This window comes from Chelonia mydas, chromosome 3 (genome assembly GCF_015237465.2).
Source record: "Chelonia mydas isolate rCheMyd1 chromosome 3, rCheMyd1.pri.v2, whole genome shotgun sequence".
NCBI lineage: Eukaryota > Metazoa > Chordata > Testudines > Cheloniidae > Chelonia > Chelonia mydas.
The window spans coordinates 197,655,160-197,663,487 of record NC_057851.1 but is presented as its reverse complement, the minus strand read 5'-3'; the positions used below and the strand labels follow the sequence as shown (position 1 = coordinate 197,663,487).

At 47.5% G+C, this 8,328-nt stretch overlaps 1 long non-coding RNA gene across 1 annotated transcript; it reads right to left on the bottom strand.

Moving 5' to 3' along the window:
* Nucleotides 1-390: 390 nt before the first annotated feature.
* LOC122464866 lies at nucleotides 391-7,771 on the bottom strand. The gene is made up of 3 exons (XR_006289263.1): nucleotides 7,275-7,771; nucleotides 1,414-1,582; nucleotides 391-689 (listed from the first exon to the last, which is right to left on the bottom strand). It is a non-coding gene; the product is annotated as an uncharacterized LOC122464866 (long non-coding RNA).
* Between the last annotated feature and the right edge of the window lie 557 nt (nucleotides 7,772-8,328).

Sequence of the window (8,328 nt, the reverse complement as noted above, 5' to 3'; positions counted from 1 at the left end):
TTATGCTCATCATGTTTCCTTCATCGATACACAGCATGAAGGTTGTCTGGCCACCAAATGCTGCGTGTTACTTTTTTCCTGTGGATTTCAAGACAGTCTGAAGACAGAAGGGTATTTTAATTACCTCCGAAGTTAGCGGGGGGGAAATGAATGACTTAAGAACTGCAGAGATCACTCACTGCCGAGCATATAGCCTATTGAATCTCCTCTGCCCTGCTAACGTATTCACACCATTTGTCATTGGGCTAACTCCTGTTCTACTCTCAGGAATTTAAGCACATTTTTAAAGCACATTTTTTGTGCTAAAGTAAATGTACTGTGCGCTGCAGCCAGTTAACCACACAATTAAACATCTTGGCAATGTGCACAGGCCAGGGGCTTCTGTCCTTAAAAAAAAAAAAAAAAAGTCGTCTTGCGTCGTCATTCAAAGTGCATTGGGTACTAAGGAAACAATGATGCTATGGTTGGAGGATTGTGGCATCCACAAATACAGCAGAGATGGGCATGAGCAGAGTCTCCGGCTGTGAACCACTCCCCAGTTTTGGGAAAGTCCAGATCTGACCTCCACAGCCCAGGACCACGGTTCTGAATGGATCTTCTCATGACTGCTCACACATTGTCAGTGCTCTGGCCAATCTACTCTCCACCTACCCCGAAGGTTGCACCCATCAGTGCAAGATATGACCAAGCTAGAATACAAGGATAATACCATATTATCTCCTGGTTAAATAGGTCCAGTGGTGTCTCATGTGAGACTGAGCTCGTTCTGGGGAACAAGGACTGACACACCATCCCAGTGGAGGTGACTGGAAGCATTAAGCCTTTGAAAGGCACAGGCCAAGGTTTTCAAGTCTGACTCGTGGGTTTGGGGGCCTTACAATTCAGGTGCCCAATTTGAGTCACCGCAAACAAGCCTAATTTTCGGAGCTGGGGGCTCAGCACGTTCTGAAGATCAGGCCATCTTATGGCATCTCTCCCAGGCACCCAAAATCACTAGTCACTTGTGAAAGTCTTGGCTGTGCATAGAAATAAGCAATAAGCATATATTATAGAGTAGCAAAATCTAAATAGCCACAGTCATTTGCCAAACATGCATATTCGAGCAGTAGAGAGCCAGCAAGATAGAAAGCCATTGGACTAGATTCTTTGCTGTAAACCAGGGTAGCTCCAATTAATCCAATGAAACTACATCAGTTTACATCAGCTGAGGATGTGGCCCGATAATTATATTTCCTGCGTGTGTACAAGAGAAAAGTCTTATCCTTCTAACATTCTTCTCTGTTCCCATATAAAGGCCTGCAGAAAAGGCCACGTAGCTAGACACATTCTTTCCCCAAAGCAGTTAAGATTTTAGCATTGAAGAACACACACATTTTTAAACACTCCCCCCACATACACACACCCACACCCCACCTCTCCAAGTCTTTTTAAAGCTTGATTTAGCTGCACACATCTGCACTGCAGCCTCGGAGCCCCGCTTTGGCATGTCGTTTCCCAAGAGTTAATGCACTTGTATATGAAGGAAAAACAAATTAGCTCAAGCTAATTCATTTTTCCATTGCCAGTAGGCATTGCTGGAAAACTATATGGAGGAGATCAAAGCGATAGGGTTAGAAAGGACAGTATAAATGTTTATACCCTGCTACATTCCTAACACTCAGGAGCATGTAATGCCAGGCCAAATACATTACCAGACTGGTGTGTTAAATCTGCTCAGAAAAGGGGGGGAGGGCTGCCTCACAAGTTTCTTTTTCAGTAGAAGTTTGTTACATTGAATTTGTAACAGCCTACCTTGGCTTGTGCCTTCAGGGCTGTAGACATCTCAGAGGGTATGTCTTCACTGCTGAGTTATCTACACTCAAATCACTCCTCTCACTGTTGCATAACATGGTTGGGGGACAGTCACAATGTGTGCAGATCACCCAATGCAGCTGTGTCACTGTAGCACGTCCAATGGGAGAGCTCTCTCCTTCTAGCATAATGATTCCACCTCTGAGAGTGTCTCCCACCAACACAGCGCCGGTATGGACAGCACTTAGGTCATGGTAACTTGCGTTGCTCAAGGTGGGAAGGGTCTTTTTCACACTCCTGAGCGACACAAGTTACAGTGACGTAAGCAGTCACGTAGACCCGCCCTATGATAGAACACACAAATGGCTGCATCCACAATGGTGTTGCGCTCACTTGTGTGAGCCGCTAAGACAGACGCCAGGGCACATCCCATGGTTCTTTGCACCTCAGGAAGCTGAGCCGCCTTGTGAATTCTTTCCCAGTGACATGTGGAGAGGTTGCCTGTTCTTTCTGGGCACACAGGGGGAATTGTGGGATAGCACTGGAGGACCAGTGGCATTCAAAGGGCACGCGTGTGCGTCCATGCTACCGAGTTGTTGTGTCAGCAGCTGATGAGTTGTACTAACTCCAGCATTAGCCTATACTTCCTCTTAGGCCATCCAGCTCCAGTTAAGAGCATCATAGCACTCAAGTTAAGGGTTTGCATGTGTGGACGGGACTTGAGTTAAGGGCAACACTCAGCTCAAATTAATTTTGCACTGAAGACAACCCCCGAGTGTCACTTTTTAAAGAGAAACAGGGAAATCTCATTCTGCAGTGTCTGAGAAATGTGCATCTCCTTTTCTGAGAGATCCATGAACAGCATGTTTTCATACGGCTTCAGTCTCCATCCTGCAGTCCTTCCACAGGCGGAGCTCAGCTGGATCTAAGCAAAGATGGACAGCAGGCGCAGACCTTCAAATACAAGTTGAGTTTAAATAATACTTTTCATTCTTTGGCCAATTTCCTTGGTTTTCGTAAAGCAAATATAGGGGGTGTAGGATGAATGATAGACCATCTGGTTTATTATTGATACTACCAAAGCATCTACTAGCCCCAGTTATGAACTAGGACCACATTGCGCTAGGCTCTGTGCAAACTGAACACAAAGTCTCTTCCCCCCAAAGAATTTACCGTCTAAATAAGTAACCTGTCTTTTCATAGTGGTTTCTGAGAGAGTGAAAATACCCCACCATGCACCTGGCCAGTGGCAGAATTAGGTACTTATGCTCCCTGGCCCTGCCCTGTGCAGGCAAGAGCAAAGTGATGAATACCCTTCTGAGGGCACTTGATAGACAAAGTGGCTGTGGATCTGTGAGGTTGAAGCTGGGTTTCCCATGGATCTTTCCAGCCCCTGCAGGCCCTAGAGAGGAAAATGCTACTTAAGAGCTGCCACTAAAAAGCCATGGAGCTCTCACAGTTAATTTGTTTCCCTGTACAAGTCTGAGGCAGGACAAAAACAGAGATTTAGTCCCTAGCTAGAGGAGTTTGTTCAAATGCCTCTTAACACTGAGACAAGGTGGGTGAAGTAATCTCTTTTATTGGACCAACTTCTGTTGGTGAGAAAGACAAGCTTTCAAGCGGGCTGTTACATGACAAGTGGTCTCCCCCTCATGGACCAAACAAAATGGCCTCCCATGCAGACCAGCTTCTGCCCCTTTAAAGCCTTCAGATTCCCGTGGCAGGCATTATCCTTGCCAGCCTTCCCACGAGCATAAATTTTTCAGGGGTCTTCATTGCCAAGGTGACTTCCCTCTGGCTAAACCAGTTCTTCTGGGCAGGGACTAGTCTTTGGGCTAGAGCAGAGGTCCCCAATCTGTGGAGTGAACCCCCCTAGGGGGGTGCAGAGGACCATTCAGGGGGGCACAGCTAGGGCCTGGGCCAGCCCCCACAGGGGGTTGGGAGGGAGCGCCACCCACCTCTGCCCACAGCCCCCGGGCCGCTGTTCTCCATGCCTGCCCCCAGCTGGGGCCCCAGTTTCAGCCCCCTTACCCTATCCGTGCCCCCCCTTCTGGAGCCACAACCTTCCGGAGCCACAGATAGGGGTAAAGGGGGGGTGGGAAGTAAAAATTTTGGGTACCACTGGGCTAGAGTGACTAGACTTCCGATGGTTGGGTATTGAAGAGTCAACTATCCTCTACCATTCCTCTTTTGCCACCAGACTTTGAAATTTTCAACCCAAGGTGGAGGCAAACAGGCCCTAAGAAGGCAGGAGGCTGCATATGCAAAATGGAGTTTGCGGCCTGACAGACACATAGGACTTATAATTTGTACAGACAGTGACCCAGACACCACTTAGTGACAACTGGGAAGGGGCTACAGGAATCTTCTGAGTCTAGTATGACTTTCTTGGGCAAACTAGAGTGTAAATGTGACATCTCAAATAAGAGCTAGTGTCACCCTGCTCATTGATATTGTTGCAAGACACATGTACGGCTGTTTGTAAGGAGTTATATACAGACACGGAAAATGATAAGGTGTATGTCTAGGGACTGGTCACCAGCAAAGGTGACAAACCGTTTTCCTGTCAGGTTAGTGTTGATTTAGCTGGCTCCTTTCACCCATCTGAAATGAATGCTAATGAAGGGTTGTGGGGACTGCAGAAAGGAACTAAACAGGAAGAGAAAAAACAGCAGAAGGAGTATGGGGAGGGCAGGAGGGCAAACCCTATCTGAGATGCACATCTAAGGCTTGCTCTACTGTATTTGGGGGGCAAAGACAACACCCTTCACTGAGTAAGTAAGAGAACAGTGGTTTTGCTTCATGAAAAAAGGGGTTTTCACCAAGCCTGGCTGAAAACACTGGAGAGAACTTTGGTCGAGACAAGCTTAGACTGGAGGCTAGCCTGTTAGTTAAGTTTAGTCTCTAGAAAGCGTGTTATGATTCTGTTTTAAATGTAACCATTTGTTTCCAATATTCTTACTCACCCTCACTTGAAAATCTGTTTTCTCTATAGATAAATGCCAGGGTCGCAGTGTTAAACAAAGTGATGGTCCTAAGACAGAGCTTGCAAGCTGGTGTGTACTGTTCCCTTGGGGACAGCAGCCTGGTAATTCTGCGAGTGGCCAGTGGATCGGGGCTGGATGCTGAAGGAAATGCTGGCAGGACTTGGGGTTTGGTGTGTGCTTCTTGCTACCTGTACAGAGAAAGTGAGGCCTGGTGGGGCAGTGCTTGTGCTGCAGAGGCTGGGAGATTCAAGGGGCTGATCCACAGCAAGCACAGACAAGACTGCTTCATACCAAGGGCAGGGGGTGGAGAGGTACCTTAACCCTGGGTACTCCTAGGGAGTATCCTATGACATTACCCGTTCATCACAGAGCCCTTCAAAGATTTTAAATCATCCCAGTCACACCCCCATTTTTATAATTATAAACTGTGCATGTTTAACTTTTTCCCAAAAAGTCTTAAAGGGAGATTGTCAAATTCAGATTTATATCTTTAAAAATGAATCCTTTCTTGTGTTAATAATCCTAGTTTATTAGACCAAAAAATCACTTTCAAAACCTAAATTATTTTTGCTGGCCATCATTTATGCTCTGTTTGCTTCCCCCCTCCTCCCCATTTACATTTCATTTCAGTTTGGTCAGTTTCACTTTTGTTTCTAGATGCTTTCTGGGTCTCCGCTGCTAGCACAACCGGGCATTGGTTTGGTGTTTGGGTTTGCATCATCACATGGAGAATGTTGAAATATAAAAACAAGTTTCCCCTAATTTTTTTTTTAAAAACGTGATGAAACCATGTCGGTTCATATTTGGGTTTGTAAAACACTTTAACAAAAGAAAGTGTTGGGCCTAACCTGAAGTGAGGGTGATCCTTTACAACTTCTAGCACTAAAAAGATGCCAAAGTACAGAGCTGCGAGGAATAACCGTGGAACCCATTGCATATGTTCGAAGAATTGAGGGCTAATTCTTTAGCTGAAGTAAATCAGCATTCGCTCCATTGAAGTGGATGTGGCCCCTAACCTACAATGGGTTGAACTATAATATGTTAAATATTACATATCTACAACATATCCAGCCTCACCTGTGCTGTACAGATGGGGTAGGGAGAGGGAATTTAATTAGTGGTGAGAAGGAAAGGAGAATTCACTGCCAATCCCCTCAGCCTTTCATCGACTAGATGAAGCAGGGAGTAAAAGGAAATGTTTGCTGAAGGAATTCCAGACACACATGCCATTTATAGAAGTCCTTGCCAAACCCATCCTTCACTCCGTGATTTTCACTCAGAGGGATAGGCAGTTTGGAAATCACAGTCTCCTCTAGGCTTTGTTTCTCGTCTGGCTTCGTTGCACAAAACAGCTTTCATCTACCGCTTCCCCAGCCCAGACATGTTTATCAGATAGGCACATCTTGCGAGGCGCAGCCAGGCGCTTGGTTTAAACAAACAGGCGCATTCTCCTTTTAACAGCACTGCAACTAGTTTGGCGGCACACAACAGCCTCTGGTGCGGCTGGCGGTGGAGACAATGGCAGTTGTTCAGCAGTGTTTTAAAGTTACAGTATACTTCACAGTGTGTGTGTGGAGGGGCTGATGCCACGCTGCCGTTTGACGTTACAAAACTGATGATTTCTACTCTCCCACTATGATTTTTCCCCTCTTGTCCAGTTTGCCAACCCGGCTCGTGGATGACAACGTGGCACCATCCAGCACTGGACTACGTATGGCAGGAGACACAGCTTTACTGCTGGCCCCTTCAACAGCCCCATCTGTGTGGATTTCCCCTCCCCACCCCTGGTTGGTGTTGCCTGAAGGCAGCTCCCTGGCAGTGCTACTCCTTGAAAGGACGTGAGTCAGCACCTCCTGTTCCCACCCGTGGCCAGTTGGAGGGGCACCTTCTCCTCAACCACTAGTTCAGGTCCTTGTGACAGCTGAGCCTTGTTTTTCTTGTTTTCGTTGCCTCTAACCAGAGACTTGATTTGTCCCTTCCCAGGACCTGCCAGCCACACACGTTAGGGAACAGACAAGGGCCTCTTGGATGAAAGAAACCCTTGTGACCATGGTCATTCAAGGATGGCTCTAAACCAGAGCTGCTTTCTACACTTAGAAATAAACTCAATGAAAACAAACAGGACACAGATTTGCTACCTTTGAGACAGTCCCCAGGCTCCTGTGGGATCATGTAGTCATGTTGTCCTGCCTCTCCTCCTTATTCCTGCCCCGCATGCCCACAACTTGTCATCTCCGGTTTGTCTTCACTTACACGGTAAGCTCTTTGGGGCAGGGACTCCATCTTTGTGCATGATAAAGTACCATGCACACTTACTGCACTGTATAACTTATAAGTCAGACTGGTAACAGTGTACTGCTTCATCATTATGCACAATTACATTTGGTTCCAATAAAGACCGTCAATTGCCTCATGTCTGTCCTTTGGGAACGGGCAATCTGAACAAACGCCATTATTACTTTCCATTTCTGAGGGACAATAACCCAGTTCACTCACCACAGGGTGCCCCCTCGTGGCCGGCACGGCGTCGCAGCTCTCTCGCTGGGCTAGCACCCTGAGCTGATGGTTGCTATGGCGATTTCTCTGCCTGGCAAACCAGCCCTCCATCTAGGCCGTCATCTTGAGGGTCCCAGTTGTCCCAAACTAGAAGTCCCAAAGCGTCTTTACCAGAGGAAAGTCCTTCCACCTTCTCTGGGGCTCTTCCACAGCTCAGCCTACAGCCCCTTTGGGGGGCTCAATAATCCTTTCTATGGGCTTGCTCCCCCTCTTCCTTTAGGCCAGTAGGGGAACCCAGCCCCACTCCTGACTCTTGGTTCTGGGCTAGGTCTGCTCTTTTATCTCTGCTTGCGGTTTTCCCTGGGCTGCTTCCAAACACTCTTCTCAGATCCCACCAGGTCTCCCAGTCACTTCCCTTGTTACTAAGGGTCTCCCCCAGGCCTTTTTCTTGCCTGCACTGAGTTTCCTATGTAGCTCTCACTCCAGTTCTTTCCCCAACGGGGTTTTATCACCAGGAAGCCTGGCTCTTTATGGGGAATTGCCTCAATCCCCTCAGGTGGGGCTCATTCTGTAATCAGACGGTCTTAGCTCAGCCTGTCCAGCCCACAGGGCAAACCCATCCTGTTACAGGGAGTATTATAGGAACAGGCAGTGTTTAATTTGTGCCAGGGTATGCTAGGACTGAGCTCCGGCACCTCTAGACTTGGCAGTTCATAGCCCCACTACCCCTGGGCTTGCCACATCAGTTATAAAAGTAAAAAATTGCTTGAGCCATGGCATCTCTTTCTGCGGATTCCAAGATGCGAGTGCCATTGTGCTATGCTGCCGTGTACACAAACGTAACAGGAGACAACAGACCTTGCCCCAGACAGCTCACAGTCCAAATAGAGGAGGCAGAATTATTGTCCCCATGTTACAGAAGGGGAACTGACGCACAGAGAGATTAAATGATCTGCTTAGGGTCACACAGGGGTGGGGGGGTAGAGCTGGGACCAGTAGCCAAGCCTGAGTCCCAGTGCAGTGTCTCAACTGCAAGGCCATCCTTCCTCTCCAA